This window comes from Suncus etruscus, chromosome 1, assembly GCF_024139225.1.
Source record: "Suncus etruscus isolate mSunEtr1 chromosome 1, mSunEtr1.pri.cur, whole genome shotgun sequence".
NCBI classification, from domain to species: domain Eukaryota; kingdom Metazoa; phylum Chordata; class Mammalia; order Eulipotyphla; family Soricidae; genus Suncus; species Suncus etruscus.
Window position 1 is genome coordinate 55,612,819 of NC_064848.1, and position 24,530 is coordinate 55,637,348.

General features: G+C 33.2%; 1 protein-coding gene across 1 annotated transcript in view; it reads right to left on the bottom strand.

Moving 5' to 3' along the window:
* LINGO2 (leucine rich repeat and Ig domain containing 2) overlaps nucleotides 1-24,530 on the bottom strand; it is a 1,160,605-nt gene that overhangs the window by 472,514 nt on the left and 663,561 nt on the right. The window contains exon 4 of the mRNA XM_049771075.1: nucleotides 20,164-20,246. The gene's annotated coding sequence lies outside the window, so the exon portion shown is untranslated. The remainder of the gene's footprint in view (nucleotides 1-20,163; nucleotides 20,247-24,530) is intronic.

Genomic DNA, 24,530 nt, shown 5'->3' on the forward strand with positions numbered 1-24,530 from the left:
ACAAGGCTGTCCTCTCTCACCACTCCTATTCAACATAGCACTGGAAGTACTCGCTATAGCGATTAGGCAAGAAAAGGATATCAAGGGAATCCAGATAGGAAAGGAAGAAGTCAAGCTCTCACTGTTTGCAGATGACATGATACTCTACCTAGAAAACCCCAAAGACTCTATCAAAAAGCTTCTAGAAACAATAGACTCATATAGCAAGGTGGCAGGCTACAAAATTAACACACAAAAATCAATGGCCTTCCTATACACCAATACTAATAAGGAAGAAATGGACATTAAGAAAACAACTCCATTCACTATAGTGTCACACAAACTCAAATATCTTGGAATCAACTTGACTAAAAATGTGAAGGACCTATACAAGGAAAACTATAAAACTCTGCTTCAAGAAATAAGAGAGGACACGCGGAAATGGAAGCATATACCCTGCTCATGGATTGGCAGGATTAATATCATTAAAATGGCAATACTCCCCAAGGCATTATACAGATTTAATGCGATCCCCCTAAAGATACCCATGACATTCTTCAAAGAAGTGGACCAGGCACTTTTGAAATTTATTTGGAACAATAAACACCCTCGAATAGCTAAAGCAATCATTGGGAAAAAGAATATGGGAGGAATTACTTTCCCCAACTTTAAACTTTACTACAAAGCAATAGTTATCAAAACAGCATGGTATTGGAATAAAGACAGGCCCTCAGATCAGTGGAATAAGCTTGAATACTCAGAGAATGTTCCCCAGACATACAATCATCTAATTTTTGATAAAGGAGCAAAAAACCCTAAATGGAACAAAGAAAGCCTCTTCAACAAGTGGTGTTGGCAAAACTGGGTAGCCACTTGCAAAAAATTGAACTTAGACCCCCAGCTAACATCATGTACGAAGGTAAAATCCAAATGGATTAAAGACCTCGATATCAGCCCCAAAACCATAAGATATATAGAACAATATGTAGGTAAAACACTCCAGGACATTGAGGCTAAAGGCATCTTCAAGGAAGAAACTGCACTCTCCAAGCAAGTGAAAGCAGAAATTAACAGATGGGAATATATTAAGCTGAGAAGCTTCTGCACCTCAAAGGAAATAGTGCCCAAGATACAAGAGCCACCCACTGAGTGGGAGAAACTATTCACCCAATACCCATCAGATAAGGGGCTAATCTCCAAAATATACAAGGCACTGACAGAACTTTACAAGAAAAAAACATCTAATCCCATCAAAAAATGGGGAGAAGAAATGAACAGACACTTTGACAAAGAAGAAATACAGATGGCCAAAAGACACATAAAAAAGTGCTCCACATCACTAATCATCAGGGAGATGCAAATCAAAACAACGATGAGATACCACCTCACACCACAGAGAATGGCACACATCACAAAGAATGAGAATAAACAGTGTTGGCGGGGATGTGGGGAGAAAGGAACTCTTATCCACTGCTGGTGGGAATGCCGTCTAGTTCAACCTTTATGGAAAGCGATATGGAGATTCCTCCAAAAACTGGAAATCGAGCTCCCATACGATCCAGCTATACCACTCCTAGGAATATACCCTAGGAACACAAAAATACAATACAAAAACCCCTTCCTTACACCTATATTCATTGCAGCACTATTTACCATAGCAAGACTCTGGAAACAACCAAGATGCCCTTCAACAGACGAATGGCTAAAGAAACTGTGGTACATATACACAATGGAATATTATGCAGCTGTCAGGAGAGATGAAGTCATGAAATTTTCCTATACATGGATGTACACGGAATCTATTATGCTGAGTGAAATAAGTCAGAGAGAGAGAGAAAAACGCAGAATGGTCTCACACATTTATGGGTTTTAAGAAAAATGAAAGACATTCTTGCAATAATAACTTTCAGACACAAAAGAGAAAAGAGCTGGAAGTTCCAGCTCACCTCAGGAAGCTCATCACAAAGAGTGATGAGTTTAGTTGGATAAATAACTACATTTTGAACTGTCCTAATAATGAGAATGTATGAGGGAAATTGAGAACCTGTTTAGAGTACAGGCGGGGGTCGGGTGGGGAGGAGGGAAAGAGGAAAAAGAAAAATAATATATAATTAAAAAAAATAATACATATTGATATATGAATTGATAATCAGTATAATCTAATAACTTCTAACTCAATGAACACTTATGTAGTATAAAAATAATCTGGAACAATTATTTGGAAATAAATTGCTTCTATTTTTATGGAGTTTTTATCTCACCACACGTTTCCTACAAATCTTGCACTCATTACTCTCAAGCATTTATTCAAAATTATGTTTGAATCACCTTACTTCACTGTTTTTTCTTCACTTCCTTAGTTTGGGAGCTTCTAGAAATACAGAATTGCTTTTTATAATCTACAAGGTGGAAGGACTTCTACAATATTATTGCAGTGTTAAGGAGCCACTTAAATTATAAGTAAATAAGATCTATCACAAAGTTAATTCCATAAGCAAAACAGCTAAGAATTATATCATAGAAATGCAAAATTCTAGAGAGGGAAGGGAGAAAACCTTGACCTGTCTTGACCTGTCACACAGTCAATAGAATCTTTTTGAATTTTGTATTTGACAGTTCCTTTGATCTTGTACAGTGACATAGCCCATCACATAGTAAAATATAGAAAGCTTTTCAAGAGGTCTGATGTGCTGGCAAAACACACAGTGAAGCCTCAGATATATTAATGATGTTAAATTATATATCACAATTCAATCCTCAATATTTCCACAACAACAGAAAGTAAAGTTTAATGTGAATAATAGTTCAGGGAACACAGAACTTTTTCACCAAGAACAAAATTAAAATTATTTACAGATTTTACTTAAATCTTTACTTCTTTACTTATGTTGTCCTAGCTACTTTTTTTCCCATTATGAATAAAGTTGAAAAGAATTTGCAATCCAGGCAGGAATCCACAAAATTCATTTCAATGAGACTATTTTTACAAGGCAAAATACAAAGAAGCCTATAATTATCAAATTTTTAATGCTGTTCAGGATTTAATGTATAAGGAGAACACTACTGGGAAAACTGACTGGATATAAATTTGTGAATTAGCAGGATTATATTTAGTAGATGAAAAACAAATTGTCCCTTTTAAGTTTATTTTTCATACCGAATTAGATGCCTAATGTCTCAGAAGCAAGCAAATTATTTGTCACAAATAATTTTTGTTATTGCTGTTAATATTGTTGTTGAGTGACATCCACAGTCCTCAGGGCTTACTCTGCTTCATGCTCAGGGATCAGTCCCAGAAGGGTCAGGAGAACCATATAGAGTGCCATAGAGAGAATCTGGGTTGGCTGCATATAAGACACATGTCCTTCCACTGTTCTATCACTCCAGCCCACAGATAATTATTTTAAATTTAAGTTTATTTATCAATAATTAAGAATAAATATAATATGCAACTGACCTCTGAAATTTTTGTTCAATCATGTTTTAAATATATTTGTTCACATCTCCATATATCGTATAGTGTGAGATAAAGATTAAAAGTTAAAGATGACTTGCTGATTTACTAAACATCTTTTTTTCATTTCAGTCTTATTATTGTACATACGCCAATTTTCATTTTTATTTCTCCAAACAAATTATACATGCTCATAAAATAAAATGGCCTGTATTTTGGTTATATTAGTTAATATGAGTTGTTTCTACTATATGTAAACACTACAAAGAACTCAAGAGGGTTTGGAATTCTAACTTATATCCTCTGATTCCCTTGATAACAAATTCCCTCTCCAAAATCCCGGTTTCATTAGTTGAACCATACTATTAACTCCTCCACCTTCCCTTTACTTATTGGATGACAACGGCGAAGCTCACATAACACTTCATAAACTGGGGCTGGAGTACAGTGTGTAGGGCATTTTCTCTGTGTTCAATCATACAAATATACCTCCCCCCAAAAATCCTTTCATAGACACTATCCAAAATCTTATCTCGTTCCTTTATTGTTTAATTTTTCAAAAATACTTTATTTAATCAGTGTCGCTCATAATAATTGTTCCTTTTTAGTTACAAAGTTATTTATTGTGTTGCAGTCATATAGTGTACAATACCGTAGACTAGTGCACAACCAATGTTCCCAGTTTCCCTTCTGCCCTCTCCCCTTTATACCTTTATGGCAGACATTTTTCCTCTCTCTCTCTCTCTCTCTCTCTCTCTCTCTCTCTCTCTCTCTCTCTCTCTCTCTCTCTCTCTCTTTCCTTAATTCCCCTATAGTCTGATTATTGTTACAGAAATGGTACCATACATACCACTTTATCTCAATTGAATACCCAGTTCTTGTCCAGAGTAATAATACCAATTATTGTTGTCATAGTGGTTTTTCTCTTTCTTAACTGCACTCTCCCATTATTTGTAGCAAGCTTCCTACCATGGCCTGGTACTCTGGGCCCTTGTCTCTATTGTCTTTGGTTATTATTACCATACTATCTTTTATATACCATTCTATAAATGAGTGCAATCACCCTATAATCTCTCACCTTTGACTCATTTATCCCAACATAACACTCTCCGTTTCCATTCATGTATAAGTAAATTTCTGAATTATTTTTCTAACAGCTACATAGTATTTCATTATGTAGATGAGTGGATAAGGAAATTGGTATATCTACATATTAGAATACTACACCGTTGCTAGAAAACTACATTAATAAAATTTTTTTTATTCCTGATTTTTCTAGATGAACTCTTGAATCTACGAACTAAATATACACACTAACACCACAGTCCTTGAATTGTAGCTCAAAATCGGATACTCAAAAAGTAAATGTCAAAAAATGTCATGGCCAATTTAAATTGGTACATATTGAACTTTAGGTCATTTAAATTGTAGATATAAACTGTTAACAATATGTAAAGTCTAAATTTGAATTATTATTCTGCATTAGAAGAGTTCAGTGAAATTATATGATTCATCTAATAATGATTTTAATTAATTAAGTAACTAATTAATTAATTTTAGTTTTGGGGTCACACTTGGCAACGCTGAAGGGTTACTCCTGGCTCTATGCTCAGAAATTGCTTCTGGCAGGCTTGGGGAACCATATAGAATTGATGCCGGGATTCTAGCTATCGACCTTCTGCATGCAAGGCAAATGCCCTATATCCATGCCATCTCTCTGCTCTCTAATAATGATTTTATAAAATAATATTCTGCATCATATATATTTGTGTTCTAAATCAACATTACCAGTGATACACCATACAGTTTATATTAATTTAAAATATATGCTAGAGTTATAACTATAATAATTGTACTAAAATCTCAAAAAAGTAAACACCACCTGTTTTACTATAAGGTCTTGATTATTTTAAGTAATATTCTGAATATCTGCTATTAAATGTATATGAAGAAAACATACAATGAAATGATATATTACATATTCTACAGTTTTTCTTAAATATTCACAATATTACTATAAGTTAAATTTTATACAATTTTGACCATTTATTTTACAGTATCCTAATTTCAAGAGATTTAGTAAACATTGAATATCAAATTCATTAGGGATGACAGTATTTTTGTCTTGCTAGGCAATTCTAAAGCATACACAATGATTTGAATCATATAATAGTGAACTGCCCTTATGTCACAAGTCTCCATCTCTACCATATTATAGCTAATATAGATGAGAGACATTTGATATAAATAATAGTACAGATACTGGGGTGGAGAGATAATACAGGGGTAGGGTGCTTGCCTTGTAATGGGGCCAATACAGATTCAATCTCTGTTCTCAAGCCCCTTCATGGTCTTCATGCCCACCAAGAATAAAACCTGAGCACAGACCTAGAACCAGGAATAATCCTAATTACTGAAAATATGTTCCAAACATCAAATAAAACAAAAAAATTGGTATAGATCTTGGGTCATATACAGATTTTCATATCTCAGGTTGAGATTAATGTTTGATTTATTCTTACTTTATTATCACCAATATTTTTGGTTTAAAGAATTTCAGAAAATTTTATAACTATAATAAATGATTAGTTGACATTCTTTAAGTTCATTTTGAAGTATTTAAAGGTCTTAAATTTTCATTGCTCATCACAATGCTATTTTGTGTGCTTTACAAGTTGAAGTGACACAATGTGTCTGCTTCTGAAGTTACAAATGAGAGTCATAAACATGTTCAATTCCAATCAGAAGATCCTCGGGCAATCCCATGTTTACATCTTCCATACACATAAACTAACATATATTTATCTTTTTGTGACTAATTTACTTTAATCTCACAATAATTTTAATTTTGTAAAAATTTTTTTGTTTGTTTTTCGGGCCACACCCGTTTGATGCTCAGGGGTTACTCCTGGCTAAGAACTCAGAAATTGCCCCGGCTTAGGGGGACCATATTGGATGCCGGGGGATCCAACCACAGTTGCGATCTTTCCTTGGCTAGCGCTTGCAAGGCAGATACCTTACCTCTAGCGCCACCTCGCCGGCCCCTATAAAATTTCTAAACTATACATCTGAGTGTGATTTTGAGCTTATCCATAGTTATTTTGCAATTTATTTCTTTTCGAAACTGTCAGTACATCTGATTTAAATAAACCCAGAGCCTTCAATTCTGTGTTTTTGAAAGCTTGCTAATACAGTCGGATTTCTGTATAACATAAAATGTACATATTTGATATACTCCTAAAGTATTTGACCTGCTCATGATAGAATCATACTAAAAGGAATTTCTAGAGAGTTTAACTTTACCCATTAATTCATTAGTAAAAATATGTATAAATATACTTACTAATATCAAACCCAATCTGAATTTTCAATGGCATCTCATTTAATTCTTTTTGCTTGGGTTTGTTTTGTTTTTATGCCACAGATGGTGATGCTCAAGGATTATTCTGGCTATGCTCTCAGAAATTGCTCCTGGAGTGGGGACCATATGGGACACAGGGATCGAACTGAGGTCTGTCCTGGGACAGTCATATGCAAGACAAATGCCCAACTGCTGCACTATAGCCCAGCCCTACATCTCATTTAATTCTAAATTAAGCACACTTGTTGCATGAACAGAGATTAAGTAAATGTAAAGGGGGTTGCAGGTTTCTGTCACTTTCTGTCCAAACATCATTAGAAATAACTCTACAGTAATTGCAAAAAATGAATGATTTGTTCTCCTAGCCATTGAGTATGAAAATTTACATTGCTACTGTTCATATTTATATAATTGTAAAGTTATAAATAAATTTACTAACATTAATAGCATTCTCTACCATTCTAAAAAGAAATTAAAGCTCACTGGTGTTACAAATGGATGGAGTGTTGGTGTGAGAGGAGCAGAGATGAAGAGAAATAAAGTTTGTGTATTTTTCAAAAAGAGTATATATTATGCCACAACATTTTCAAAATATAAATACCCAGTTATATAAGGCAGTCATCTTACAGTTACCCCTGAAACCATGACAGCATCCTTTTCACTACTAGGGATTTCTTGGCTTGTCAATATGTTTATAATCACAGATGTAAATGTTACTTTTATACTTTGTAGTGAGAGACGTACTCCCTTCCTAGATATGTAATATTATATATTGATAATGTCCCTTTAAATTAGAGTTTAATGCTTATTTTAAATTTAGTATTATTATTTTATTTTATTTTGCTTTTATTTGAGGGGACCACACCTAGTATTGCTCAGGGGTTACTCCTGGCTAAGCACTCAGAAATCAAACCAGGCTTGGGGGACCATATGGTTTGTCTTACGTTAGCATGTGCAAGCCAAAGTCCTTTCATTTGTGCCACTGCTCTGGCCCCTGATTATTTTATTTAAAAGCTAAAATATACCTAGAATATCATTGAGGAATATGGTGGTCAATAAAAAGGGTAATGGATCACAAGGCAAATTAATATTGAAACAATGAGATGACAAGTGAAAATAAGGGAAAATTTTTAATTTTCAAATTGGCCTATATATTTTCCATTTCTACTGAAAAAGGGATATGTTATTTGAAGACATTAATCATGACTTACAATAAATGAACAGCATTACATCCCGGTTACTTTCATTGAACCACATACTCAGTTGCCCAAGAATTACTGGTGGGTACCTGGGTTTCTTAGTCCTCTTGGAAACCCCCAGAAATTAAATAAATAAATTCAATTTTATTTATTACAAATCTTAAGCTTCATTGTGATTGAAATAATTTATAACTGAATGCAATATAGAATCCTATATTTAATGTATAAAATATTAATAATAAAATTAAAAATGAATTACATTTATTTTGTTGAAGAAAACAATGTAGGACTAATACAAAATAATGCATGATATACTTATTTGTTTATTATCTTGTTATAATCTCATAATGTCTGCCTTAATTTGCTTTCATAGATATTGCATTCATGAATTTTTGTCTCTAAAACATATGTTAAGCATAGTGTTTGTATTATGTAAAAATAATTATAAATTCTTTTTTGAAAGCCATGCTTGTGAATAAAATCTATGTATGACATCTGAGAATCTTGAGTAAAGTAAACACATGGGATGTAAGCTCTATTTTCTTCTCAATTATTTTTAATCTGTTGTAAAATAATCTGGATTGGATGATCATCAGTTTTAAATTCAGGATGAGTGTCTTAGATTAATAAAAACGCACTTCCTTAAGATTTTCAGTAGATAATTTATTCCTCTGTAATTATTATTTGAATTTCAATTTTATTTCTTTTACCAAATATAACATAAATATAATTATCATAATAATTATGTATAACATGAGTGTTATTTAACTATGGCAATGGTGCAATACACATTGATTAAAATTATTGCTTTTACTAAATTAATTCCAAACTAACTCTGTTGCTAATACAGACCAAATAGACAGATCAAGTATACTGATAAAAATAAATTCAAACTTATTTGCAGTTAATTTTCCTTCAATTATGTATTAGAATTCAAACTTATTTTGTCTCCCACCTGTTGGAATTTATTGTCATCCTAAAATTTATCGTTTTAATCGAACAAATAAAAAAATGACTTAAATTTTAACAGTTTCTATAACTATCCCTCTGACTGATTCAAGTGAACCCTGAAAAGAATTCTAATTTCACTATAGAAAATATTTGTATCAGTTAAAAACATAAGAAAAATATTGATATATGAGTCAGAGTAGTGGCACAGTGGTAGAGCGTTTGCCTTGCACGTGGGTGACCTAGGACAGACAGCAGTTCTATCCCCGGGCATCCCATATTGTCCCCCAAGGCAGGAGCAGGTGTGGTCAAAAACCAAAAAGAAAAATATTGATATTAATAACACTAGTTAACAAATAACTAGTTATTAAAGTCAAATAATTTTTAATTCACTGATATTTGTCTGTTTCTGTACTATTAAGACAGAGGAAGATTTAGAGGAGTCTCACAATCAGAAAATTCCTTTTGGAGATACTGACATCCTGTTATTTCATTATATTATACTTTGCCTACTTTTAGAGTCCTATCAGGAGAATAAAAATTAAAAAAAAAAATACAAGATTACTTCTTTTGCCATTCTTGACCAGGAACTTCCTCAAAACTAACCACACACAGTCAAGAAATGCCTATAAAAATTTTTTTATTCTGACTTTGGATCATGTATTATTTCCACTGAACACTCAGAGCACTATGTACCTGTTACCCATCCCCCAAATTTCTGCCCATCTTACCTGGATAGTGAGACCATACCACAGCTGGGAGGGACACAGGCTGTAGGTGACACTCTGTAGAAGTTAATTTATACACAGAAGCAAATACTTAAAGAGAATGAGGAGAACATCAGAGCTAAATGTCCTTCCTTATCCTTAACAATTAATGGTGCCGCTATGTAAAACAGGGCACAATATAATATCAATTATTCAAAGCAATTTAGGACATTCCATCTTGAACATGTCCATGCTCATACAAATATTTTGGATGCTTATTTATTTACTTTAAAAATTTGTGTTTTCTTGGGGCCAGAGAGATAGCACACTGGTAGGGCGTTAGCCTTGCATGCAGGTAAACCAGGGCAGACACTGGTTCGAATCCCAGCAATTCATATAGTCTCCTGTGCTTTCCAGGAGTGATTTCTGAGTGCAGAGCCAGGAGTGACCCCGAGCACTGCCGATGTGACCCAAAAAAAGAAAAAACCACCCCCCCCCAAAAGTGTTTTCTTTTATTGAACTCATTCTTTTTGTGAGGAGACTTCCATTCTACTTTGAACATGTGGAATTCTTTAATAAAATATTCAAGGTTTATTGTTTGTTTTCACCTGAAAATCTTTTATGAGGCAGAAGACAAGGAATTGGACATCTAGTGAAGATTTACCTTGATTTATCTTTTTTGTTTCCCAGTAAAAAGCACAACCTCAAGACACCCTGAAAAATCCCAATGACAGCAATTACATCTCAGTCCATGCAAATTATGTCTAGTGACCACTTAGTGAGAATTGCAGAAACTTTGTATTCATTTGTGAAGAAATGGTTAAAAACTCTTTAGGCTCATAATTCACAGGTAGAATCATATTTAGTCAATGAGGAATGAAGTGATTTTCTGTTTTTTTGCTTTGTTTTGTTTTGTTTTGTGTGTGGTTTTTGGGTCACACTTGGCAGTGCTCAGGGGTTATTCCTGGCTCCAGACTCAGAAATTGCTCCTGGCAGGCACGGGGGACCACATGCGACGCTGGAATTCGAACTGATGAACTCCTGCATGAAAGGCAAATGCCTTACCTCCATGCTATTTCTCCTTCCCAATTCTCTGTTTTATAGATAATTCCTTTTGCTCAATTTAGGCCATTCCACTATTAATCTAAATTAATAGTGGGTCACATATTGTATTTGTATCTGTTTTGTTTCTTTATTGCAAAATAAGATATATGCAGTGTGCATAAAAATTCGTTCATAAGTTTTGTTTTTACTATAGTCAGACCCTCCAATGGTCTGAGGGCTAGTGAACTGGCCCTTGTTTAAAAAGTTTGAGGACCCCTGAATCATCTTTCCACAAGCCTCTACCCCTAAAATTATCATTCTGACCCCCCTCTGGTAGCATTGTCCTCACACGGCCTTCCTTATGTTCAGAATATGTCCCTTTATTATATTTTGTCTAAGAAAAGAGGCTTTGATTTCTGTAAATTTCTACTTCCAATATTCACAGAACATTGGGTCTATACAAATTTCATATCAATGTTACTGTCATAAAACTATTATATATTAGAACAAAGAATTGATTAAATTATATAATCAGAAATTTGAGGAAGTTATTGTTTTATATTATTTCTTATATACTAACTTTAATGAGTAGAGATTAGTGATTTATTGTAACCATTTATAAATCCAAATAATCATTTAACATAACATAACACAATATAATAAAACAAAAGTTATAAAATTGTTGTATAACATTAAGAAATTTTTGGTATCAAAACTTTTAAAATTATCAAGAAGTAGTAAACTAGGAACACCCAAGTCCTCATTTTCCCATAAGGAAAAATACTATGTATTAATTAAAATAGTTACTGGCTTATCTAAAACTAATCAGTGATCTACAGCAACTGAATAAAAAGCCAATAAAAATAATTTTAAAATTATAGGAAATGCTGTGTGTTCCTTTTAACTCCTCTCTATGGTGCTGTTTAATATTTGGAAGTTCCTAATTTCAAGTTCCGACTCTCAAAACAGAAAGATCTTAGTAGCACTAATTTATAATAACCAAACGAATACTTGTGCTAACAGAATAGCTGCTTTCTATACCTCTAACTGAGCAGGAAAACCAGGAGAAACATAATACAGTATAGCTATCAAGATGAAAGCCATTCAAAGCAACGGTAGATTTAGCAAACCTGTAAGAGCTCAGATGAGGTGAAGACACCTACACAAGAGTGGACTCCTGCCCAGGTAAGGTCTGAAAATATCTTAAGCATTTACACTGGCTTGATTAGTTATGATCTCCCCCCGAATCTGTTATATAAACCCAAGTCTGAGTTAGGGGAAATTATTCAAATGTCGGAGAAAATGCTCTACATCAGGGGTCTCAAACTCAATTTACCTGGGGGCCTCACGAGGCAAAGTCGGGGTGAGGCAGGGCCGCATAAGGGATTTCGCTTACCGGATATTCGCAATAAAAAAAAATCACATTAGTAAGGAAAAAAATCGCATTGAACATTTGCGTACCCTGAACGAAACTGCTTGGGGTATGTGAATGTTTAATGCGATTTTTTTCTTACTAATGCGATTTTTATTGCAATTATTCGGTAAGTGAATAATCACGAATACTGCGATATTTGAAGGCCGGCCTCGGGCCACAAAATGTTGTACGGAGGGCAGCAAACCACCCGCTGGCCGCGAGTTTGAGACCCCTGCTCTACATGTACAGTCCTATATCTATTAATAACTCTAGGTTCCATACACACTATGCCAGAAGTATCCCCTGAGAATCAAATCAGGACAATTGCTGAACACTGTTAAGAGTGGATCCAAAACAAAAAGAAAATTCAGAAAGTTATAAAAATAAAAACGTATATGTATTTATATCTAATTTTATTTAGACAAGATAGTTCTAATAATGCTAATGATTTGGTATGTAAGTTACATCTCTACCACAAATGAAGTGCCAAGGCTCTCCACCACTGTCCTTTTGTTACTACTAGACTGAACTTCTTTACCATCTCCTAGATTACACTTCATCACCAGCTTAGTTCTGTTGTCCAAGTGTAAGAGCAAATTTTCTTTTTTGTTTGTTTGGTTTTGTTTTTGTTTTTGGGCCACACCTGGCAGTGCTCAAGGGTCACTCCTGGCTGCCTGCTCAGAAATAGCTCCTGGCAGGCACGGGGGACCATATGGGACACCGGGATTCGAACCAACCACCTTTGGTGCTGGATCGGCTGCTTGCAAGGCAAACGCCGCTGTGCTCTCTCTCTGGGCCCGCAAATTTTCTTTTGATATCAATTTCTTATCATGTACCAAGACCTCTTTTTTTAATACATACATTTTACTATACAAAATATCGCACTTCTTTTTTCTTGTAAAATAATAGTATTGGTTTATTAGATTCTACATGATTTAAAAACATGATTTCACTACTGTTCTATACATTGTCCACAATTCTATACATACCACCAACATATGGTAGCCTTATATAAAGTCTAATGGAATATATTTCCTCTTCAAGTCTACTTTTCTCCTGATAGTCACCTCAATCTGTGTCGAGAGTTTAAGGGTTTATTCTATGTTGATTTTGTCAATTCCTTTGTTTGCATTTCTTTATGTCACATATGTGTTTATATAGTATTCGTCTTTTTCTCACTTCTAATTATTTGACCTAGTATTTAGTACTCCCTAGTTCCATCTATCTTGCTAATACAGGATGAAAGAATTCATTTTTCTCACTTCTTAGTATCTTAAATATATGCATATATAAATACCATATTTTCTGGCGTATAAGACGACTCCCTAATTTTGCAGTTAAAGCCTAGGTTTAGGCCTCTATTCGCTGTATCGGACAGAACATTCCTGTGCTGCATGTGCTACATGTGTTCCTGTGCTCATTTATCACAGTGAGCCAATCACAACAAGCAAAGGTTTAAAGGTTATACTGTAATAGACTTCCTCTCTGACCTGGCCAATCTGAGCAGGCTTTTTACAGTGTAGATTCGGTACAGAACATGTCTAATTTGCATGCATAAAAAGCCTGCTTGGATTGGCTGAGTTAGAGAGGCGGTCTGAGTAGCCTTGCAGTGATTGGTGCAGGACGAGTTGGAGAATTCGTCTTGTGGCAATATTCAGACAATTTTCGTTTAGCGGCATATTGAAACATTTTTCGGGATATACTCGATTTTCAGTTAACTTTTTTGTTTCAAAAGTCGTCTTATACACCGGAAAATACGGTATATATCATAAAATTATATATATAAATTACTTATAAATATATTATATTATATTATATAATTATTTGTATTTAATTGATATATTATATATCAATACATTATGTATTATATAATATATCTTATATATAATATTATATGCTATTTGTTACATATATTTCTATATAATTATATATATATAGTTAAAACCCATTCTTTAATTCATTCAACTGTTATCTAATGATTGGGTTACTTCCAAAGTTTGTTATTGTAACTAGCATTAAGCAACCGTGTTATTTAAAATTTTGTTTTCTTTCATAAGAGTGGAATTTCTATATAATAAGAATGTTCTATTTTAAAACACAAATTTTACAATATTTTATGTATATACACATATTTACTTTATTGGATCATTTTATATTTCATATGACCTTGAGTTAGTGTAGATCATTTTCATTGTAATCATAAAAATTCCACTTACCATAGTGTGGAGTGAGGAGAACCCAATGGTAAAGAATGTTCTATTTTAATATAATAACTATCTAAAATAATTCTATAGTGTATAATATGTCCAATTTTTTAAAAGTGTAAGTATATTTTAAATGTGGAAATTTGAACCATTTAATAGAGCAAAATAATTACTCAGAAAATTTTCTTAAAGTTTGACAAACAAAAGAATTACTAGAACTACGTTCTATCTTTATTTTTTAATTTTGGCCTTCTCCAAACATCATGTGCCTGCCAATGCCAGTCAACTATGCTAAGTATTTCTCTACTAGCACAAAAAGAGGCAGAAATGTGGTACTGGGGTATATACTAGGTCATGCTGGCAGTGTCTGCTGACCTCTAGAATCACATTAGAGGTGCTCAGAAGACTGTGTAATACTGGAATTTGAACTTGCCATGCATATGCCCCTGACTCTGGAACTATCTCTTCAGCCTCTGGATAAGACTTTAAAAGAATGCCGTATTTAAACACTATTGCGAGATCTCCCAAAAGACCTAGAGATACCACCTAGTGGAATCTACGCCTCCCAAATACCAAAACATTAATTCAAAAGGATATGTTCATTTCATTTTTCATTTTAGTATATTCAGGGTAAGGTTAAAAATAAACAATTTTACATCTATAGACAAAGGGATAAAAAAGTTATGATATATATGTACAAAACATCTTTGAAAGAAGATGAAATCCTCCATGTATCAGTATATTGATATCATGCTTGAGGATATCATGATTAGTGAAATTAATAAGAAGAATATAGACAAATTTAGAACAACCTCTCTCACGTAAAATATCAACAAATAAATAGTATTTCAATTTATTTCCCTTAGTATTCTTCTATGTATAACTGTTGCCTATATGGACATTTGGTCAATTAGTCCATAGAACTGAACATACTAAGGTAAGGGGTCACTGAGGGGTTGAGCACTGGATGACCAATGGACATTGGTGGAGAGGAGCAGACTTTGGTGGTGGGCAGGGTGTTGGAATGATGCATTGAAAGAACCAACATTTAAAGTATTTTAGTTCATGGTAGTTCAATAGAATTGTAATAAAACAGTTAAGACATGAACATTGCTGGTTGTTACCCTCCCCCCTCCCAAATTAGTAAAGAATAATGACCATTAACTTGAGAATCTTGGTGTATAATATTATGTCAAGCAAAATATATACTATGAAAGATACAGAAATTACCAAACAGATTACTTAATAAATAAAGATCAAGACCTTCTAACTACTTGGAAAGGTTTATAATCTAAAAAGCTCAATAAATTCCATATAGATTACCAAAGTTTAGAGAACATTATAATCAAAAGGTTTATCTTTATTTTAGTGTTTGGCATGATAGAATTTTGGGGCCACACCTGATGATGCTCATAAGACTATATGCCAGTGACTGAACCTGTGTCCTCACATGCATTGTATATGCTAAAACTATTTATATATCTTCTTGGTTCTAATTAAGCAGTATAAATGCAAAAAAAATGGAGATAAGTGGGAAAACAGCTAGAAGAAAACAGCTCAGCTCTTACATTCTACAAAATAATTAGCATATTTAAAATTAGAAATGGTGAAAATCAAAAGAGTATTTACATTGCTTAAAAGAAGGGTGGAAACAAACTCCTTAAAAGTTAGGGAGAAGGTAACATAAAATTTTTATTTTGCAAAGAAATAAGATATTCCTAGATGAACAAAATCCAAGTGAGTTCTTTACTTTTGGGTTCTCCTCACTACACATTATGGTAAATGGAGTTTTCTAGATTACAATGAAAAATGTTCTACACTAACTCAAGGTCATATGAAATATAACATGATCCAATAAAGTAAATATATGTGTATATACATAAAATATTGTAAAAATGTGTGCTTTAAATTAAATTTCCACTTTAGTATAAAATATAAACACACTAAAATTATATTTGCTTTAATGAATAGACACTATATAAAGTTAGTTAACATATAAAGAGTACAGTGAGTAAAGAATTCATGTATGTGATTAAATATGGCACATGGAAGGTAATTTGGAAATAGTGAGAACAACTGTATTTTAAAGAAAATTTACTTAATAATCTAGAACTATTGAATATAAGTGAAAAATTATAAAGTACATACAGTAAACTCAAATATACTATAATGTAAACATTAATATATAGTTAATTTTCAAAAATATGGTTTCAAAACATGCCACAACAATATAGTGTCAAATAATGCATGTCTAAAAAAATTTCAACAACATTTTAGCCTAGCTCACACACTATTTGGAAATTAATAATGTGGAAGTGAATGAACCATTACACAGACCACCAGAGGAAATGCCTGAAAAATTGATGGAGCTGTCAGACTTTCTGCATGGGTGAGAGACCCAGAGCTTTTGTCAAACTCATGTTGCACTCCTGGATCATTGTCATGCCTACTGCCTCTCTGCTCTTTCTAGTTTCAAATGGTTGGACAAATAATTTTCTAACATGAAGATATAGTGGACCTTTACATGCACACAATAAACTCTAATCAGTAACTTTAAACTATGATTTTTATTTTCTAATATTGGTTGACATTATATGAATTATGACAAAATTATAAATTTTATTGAATTAATGTGCTAATGTGAAAATTGGGCAAAATTGCTAAGTACACTTTTAAATTGAAGAGATTGGCAATTTACACATAATTTTATGTAATGAAAATTATCAAAATTAATTAATAAAAAGAATAAAATATGAATAGGCCAAAAATAAAAATATATAAAACATAAAAATGTATTTCCTTTCTCTGGAAAAATTGGAAACATTAAACCTTTGGTTATTGCATTAATGACTTTATAGGTGATACAATAAGTTTCACAAATATAACAGCTAATGAACTCTCTCCCCTTCTTCCATTTTTTTAAATTCTCTGTTCTCTTTCTATTTCTTTTTTTACACCCCTCCCCCTCTTTCTCTTTTGTAATAACTTTGATTTTTGTCCTTTCAAAACAAATGCATTATGATCTGTTATGTGAACAATGTGATACTTTTTTAAATAAATAATTAAAAAATAAAAATTCACATTAAATTAAAAGTAATATTTTTCTTAATTTGTGTTATATTTTATTGACTTGTAAAGTTTTAAAAACTATGTACTATCCAAAACAAAACCCAAACTTCTTAGCACATAAATTCTATGATGGTAAAAAGATCTTTTCCATTTCATTTTTTGGGGAAGTTTGGGATCACTCTATTTAGTTTTTTATTTTCCATTATTATTTAATTAGTGCTAACTATATACACTATATGTATAAGGTATTACTGATCAACTATCTATCAAATACAATTCTTGGATATCTGGGCTGGAGTAGGGTAAAAAAGGTAAAGCATTTTCATGTAGCTGAGCCAGGTTTTGTATCTGGCACCCAATATTGTCCCCTGAGCCATCAGGAGTGACCCTGAGCACAGAACCAAAAGTATGTCATATGTATCACTGTATGCATGGCCCCAAAACCAATTTTCAATTTAAAAAAGCAAAATCTCTCAGAGGCTAATAATAGGTTGCCAGAAAATCTCTGTATTGAATGCTATCATAAATGTTTTATCTTTCTCATATTTATCTTATATTATGCTGTCAAACTCTGTTTAATGGTAAAACTTTAAAACAATGACAACTACATCTTAAAGCATTATAAGAAAATTCTATTGATATCACTTTTGGGGAAATTCAATCTTCTTTCAATATTTACTCACAACTAAAAGTTACTCTAGAACATCTGTGCAATATTACTTGGATGCAGATGGCCAAATAGTTATTAATAAAATAGCACATGTAAATATTTGGATCCATTTCAGTGGAACGGAGATATCCACAAAACCATCTTACAAAGTAAATTTTCATTGCTGACTCAATGTTAATTTATACTTTGTACTAAAAGTAAGGCAATTTTCTTCGTAGTTTTTGAAATGAACAAGTAGCATTTACTTCCAGGATGCTTCTTTGTAGAGACAGGAGACTTTTCAAGTCCTATCTTGCAAAGATCTACATTTATTTCTTATAAATTTATAATAACTCTGGAATTGACAAGACACAGTTTTCGGTATAAAACTTAACTTCTATATGGGGCCGGAGCAGTGGCGCAAGTCGTAAGGCATCTGCCTTATGCTTGCTAGCCTAGGATGGACCAAGGTTCAATCCACTGGCATCCCATATAATCCCCCAAACAGGAGCGATCTGAGTGCATAGCCAGGAATAACCCCTGAGCATTACCAAGTGTGAACGAAAAATCAACCCCCTCCCCCCCAAGAAACTTAATCTCTATTTATAAAGAATAAACACAATGAAAAAAGAAGGCAAATGAGATGTATCTTTCAGCACAAATCTAAAATGAACCATTCTAAAAAATTTCCAGTTGCATCCTCACTTTTTGGTATTGATTATATTATATAAATATTTGCATGTGTTTTGCCATAAACAGTATTTGAGGCACCATATAATAATAAATTAATTAATTAAAGTGGAAGGTTTAGTATTAGATATTGATTTTTTTTTGTTTTTTGGGCCACACCCAATAACGCTAAAGGATTACTCCTTATGTGCTCAGAATCGCTCCTGACTTGGGGGACCAGATTGGACGCTGGGGATTGAACCACAGTCCATCCTAGGCTAGCTCGGGCAAGGTAGACACCTTACCCCTTGTGCCACGGTACTGATCCCCATAGATATTTATATGTTTTGTGTTAATTCTTAGTGATATTCAATTGGTTTATTATGTAGAGATTATAGGCTAGATTTACCCTACATCTGATAGCTTGTTTGTACTATAAAGAAGCAAAAAAAAATGTCAGACACTTATATGGTCATTTTATATAATTATATATGCAATGGTTAAATAATAATTGAATGTGTGTTTTTATATTTTTGCATACAAATTTTAGTAATTTAAGTTTTCTAGTAACAATTTTTGTTAATTAAGAAATAAAGTTTTAGTATGTAGTAGACTAAACAGAAACTGATCTTTAACAAGATTCTAGAAGCAACAAAATGTAAGATATCCAAAGATATCCATTTAACCTTTCAAGATTTCAATTTCTGTGTTTGGGAAAGGTAAATAATGACCCCTGCATTATCTTCCATAAAGAATAATAAATAAAATCACTTATATATTATCAGTTAACTGTATAGTTTCATAATATATATATTTATGATAGACTAAATTTGAATCAATTTTTCAACCACACAGGAAACTTTGTTATTAGAAAGCCAATAAATGTTAATTTACTTTATAAACATAAAAAATTGGCATCGCATGTGTCAAAAAGAGGTCTATACTCAAATGACTCTCTCAGAGAACAGTGCATGAATTAAAAATAAATCACATATTCTTTTTAGTATGATAATAACAGTAACTTCTAAATGTAAAGCTTTTGTGAGCATTTATTGAAATAATGTTTTATATGTTTAGTTTTGTGTGGAAAGTATTCAGTAAATATTAGTCTTATATTTAAATCATTTTCTATAATGAGAATTATTTATTTCTAATATGCAGTTTCTTAGGAAAAATAATAAAATAGCTGTTATTATCCTCAATTTGAAGCAAGGAAACTGAGACTCAAATTTTTAAGTGATGTTCACAAATATGCTTTAAATTTAGGTCTGTACTTTGAAAATTGCTGACTTTTCACATAAAATATCACCTCCTTGGTATGTTCAAAATATTAAAAATACAGTTAGTGGTCTAAACTTTAGAAATTCTCTCATTTTATTTTAAATTACAATGATGTTGTTGGCATAAGAAACAACAACATGTTTAATTATAAAATTAAAAATAATTATGAAACATTTGCCACTTACCAGTTTGATTTGGTGGGCTCATGCTGATGAAAGTCACTTCAACTGTTCTTTCCTGAGACTATTCTCATAACTCTACTTCAAGGCTGCAAAATATATATACAAAAAAGAAACATAATACAAAGTCAGAGCAATAATACGCTGGAGAATATTCTTTATATGCAACTAACCCAAGTTTGTTTCTAGGCACCCTATACTGTAACCAGGATCTCACTAGGAGTGATCTGTTAGCAACAAACAGAAAAAAGAAACATAAAACTTGCTTCTAGAAGGATCCCCATATATTTTGGGCCACAACAATAATTTAATTTTTTGGTTTTGTTTTTGGGCCACACCCAGGATTGCTCAGGGTTTACTCCTGGCTCTGCGTTCAGAAGTTGCTCCTGGAAATCTCGGGGAACCATACGGGATGCCAGAATTCAAACTGGGGTGCATCCTGTGTTGGCAGTGTGCAAAACAGATAGCCTTACCAGTGCTATTGCTCTGGCCCCATTAATTCAAATTTTTATAGCACCTTTTTCATGAAGTTTCTAACTGAGCTCATCGAGAATAAAATAATTTCATGCTTCAATTTACATCTGAAATATTTACATAGTACAGTGTGTCTTGAATTTCGAGAATATCTATCACTGAGCATTAATTACATTACTATTTTTATTATATTAAATTCCATTTAATTATTTAAATATTTCCAGTCTTTAGCTGAGAGAAAAATGGTTATTTTTATATGAGTAGTTGTTGGTAAAGAAATAAAACTATTTTGATGAAGATAATATCTTTGAAGAAGAAATTATTTTGCTATCTTAATAAATCTGACATTTCCAAGTCTACAAACTTTGAAAGGAAATATGCATACAAAACTATAGCTATTATTTGTTTCAACATGAAAATTTTATCAAATGAATCAGAAATCCTATTATAAAATTAATTTATGCATAAAAATAAAAAAGATTATATTTGTGATTAACAGAAGTGGGGCATGAACAAGTAGGGTTTTGGAGGAAGTTAGTTGAGCCACAAACTTTTGGTTTTCAATGCTTTTGCTTAACTTTGGGTCTGACATCAGAAATGCAACTTTATCACCACTAATAACAATTCCAGTAACAGATTTCTTATAAAATAAATATATTTTAAGGGTATAACATAGATATTTATAATAATTATGGAAGAAAATAGAGGAAGACAAATATTATTGAAATTACTTTAAGTCTTGTATCTGTCTTTAGACTAATTATAAACTTGAGAAGGTGAAAAATATAGAGATAGCTTCCCTTATCCCTCTTTTTGAATCTTCTTAGTAGGAAATTTTAGTAGGAAAGTCTTGCTTGGTATCTGAGCTAAGATTAGAACATGGTAATAGAGATTGTCTAGCTTGTTATTTTTACCCCCCATATGAACCAGTAGATCATATGACATTATTTCTTTTTGCATAAGCATACTAAAATGGGAAACTCTTGTATAGAAAGAAGTTCTTATCTAATAGGAAGAAGAATCCATCAATTTTATAGTGTAGGGGAGCCTTTCATCCAAAACATTTGTTAAGGGGACTTAACTTAGGCCTCAATTTATCAGACACCTACCGCTCAAACCTGAACCTCGAATTCTATTCTTAGAACCAGCAAGGTTTTCTGCATCAGCACCAGGAAACCAGAAATCAAACTCCCTTTGGGGGAGACCCTAATGGTGTCCTGGCACAACTTGCTTTAGATAGGACACCCTGCCAATGAGGAAACAATAACTTGCTCTCTAAGAGCAGGTTTCTCTGCCTTGCCACCTAATATCTGAAATGAAATCAGAAGACACTACTTGACACCCCATCTTTTACATAGGATCTGTGCAAAAACAGAAAACCCTAAAGACTACCAAAAAGTTTTTAGAAATAAAAGATTCATATAACAATGTGGCAGGCTACAAAGTTAACACACAGAAATCAACAGCCTTTTTATACACCAATAATGATAGGTAAGAAATAGACATTAAGGAAACATCCCTATTCACATTAGTGTCACACAAACTCAAATACTTTGGAGTCAAATTGACTAAAGACGTGAAGGAGCTATATAAAGAAAACTATAAAACCCTGCTTCAAGAAATAAGAGAGGACACAAGAAAATGGAAACACATATCCTGCTCATGGAATGGCAGAATTAACATTATTAAAATGGTAATAATCTCCAAAGCATTGTACAGATTTAATGCAATCCCTAGAGTCTAAAGATACCCATGACATTCTTTAAAGAAGTGGATCATGGGGCCGGTGGAGTGGCGCTAGAGGTAAGGTGTCTTCTTTGCAAGAAGGAAGGATCGCGGTTCGATCCCCCCAAGCCAGGGGCAATTTCTGAGCGCTTAGCCAGGAATAACCTTTGAGCATCAAACGGGTGTGGCCCTAAAAACAAACAAACAAACAAACAAACAAAAAGAAGTGGATCAAACACTTCTGAAATTTATGTGGAAAAAATAAACACATATGAATAGCTAAACTAATCCTTGGGAAAAAATATGGGAGGCATTACTTTCCCCAATTTTAAACTGTATTACAAAGCAATAGTTAATCAAAACAGCTTAATATGGAATAAAGAGATATCCTCAGATCAGTGGAATAGGTTTGGGTACTCAGATAACTTTCCCCAGACATACAATCACTTAATTTTTGATAAAGGAACAAGAAATCCTAAATAAAAGAAGAAAAGACTCTTCAACAAGTGATATTGGTACAATTGGTTAGCCACTTACAAAAAAGCGAACTCAGACAACCAGCTAATACCATGTAAGAAGGTAAAATCCAAATAGATGAAAGACCTTGATATCAGTCCTGAAACCGTAAGTTATATAGAACAATACGTAGTAAAACACTCCATGACATTGAGACTAACGGCATCTTCAAGGAGGAAACTATACTCTTCAAACAAGTGGAAACAAAGATAAACAGACAGGAATATATTAAGCTGAGAAGCTTCTGCACCTCAAAGAAAATAGTGCCCAGGATACAAGAGCCACCCACTGAGTGGAAGAAACTATTCACTTAATACCCATCAGATAAGGGGCTAATATACAAAATATACAAGTCACTGGCAGAACTTCACAAGAAAAAACATCTAATCCCATCAAAAAATGGGGAGAAGAAATGAATACACTTCGTTAAAGAAGAAATACAAATGGCCAAAAGACACATGAAAAAATGCTCCACATCACTAATCATAAGGGAGATGCAAATCAAAACAACAATGAGGTACGTTCTCACACCACAGAGATTGGCACACATCACAAAGAATGAGAACAAGCAGTGCTGGCGGGGATGTGGAGAGAAAGAAACTCTTATTCACTGCTGTTGGGAATGCCATCTAGTCCAACCTTTATAGACAGTGATATGGCGATTTCCCCAAAAACTGGAAATTGAGCTCTCATATGATCCAGCTATACCAGTCCTAAGAATATACCCTAGGAAGACAAAAATACAATTCAAAAATCTCTTTCATATACCTATATTCATTGCTGCGCTATTTACAATAGCCATTCTCTGGAAACAACCAAGATGCCCTTCAACAGATGAATGGCTAAAGAAACTGTGGTACATATACATAATTGAATATTATGCAGTCATCAAGAGAGATGAAGTCATAAAATTTTCCTATACATGGATGTACATGAATCTATTATGCTGAGTGAAATAAATTAGAGGATGAGAAATAGACACAGAATAATCTCACTCATTATGGGTTTTAAGAAAAATAAAGACATTTTTGTAATAATTCTCAGAGAGAAAAGAGGTGATTGCTGGAATGTCCAGCTTACAATATGAAGCTCACCACAAAGAGTGATGAGTGCAGTTAAAGTAATAAATACATTGAGAACTATCATAACAATGTGAAAGAATGAGGGATAGAAAGCCTGTCTCAAATACAGATGGAGGTGGTGGGGAGGAGGGAGATTTGGGACATTGGTAATGGGAATGTTGCAATGGTGATGGTGGGTGTTCTTTATATGACTGAAACCCAACTACAATCATATGCGTAATCAAGGTGTTTAAATAGAGACATAATTTTTTTAAAAAGATCTCTAATTAGGGCCGGAGAATAGCATGGATTTAAAGTGTTTGCCTTGCATGCAGGAGGACATGGTTTAAATTCAGGCATCCCATATGGTCCCCGGAGCCTGCCAGGAGGATTTCTGAGCATAGAGCCAGAAGTACCCCCTGAGCACTGCCGGTGCGTCTCAAAAAAAAAAAAAAAAAAAAAAAAAAAAACCACAAACATAAAAAAAAAAATCTCTACAGAAAATGAACTACAAGAACTGCAACTGAATAGAAATTTTTCTGGACCAGAAAAAAAGACAAGGGAATTGCCAATTAGTGTGCCCAGAGCCTGTAGTTG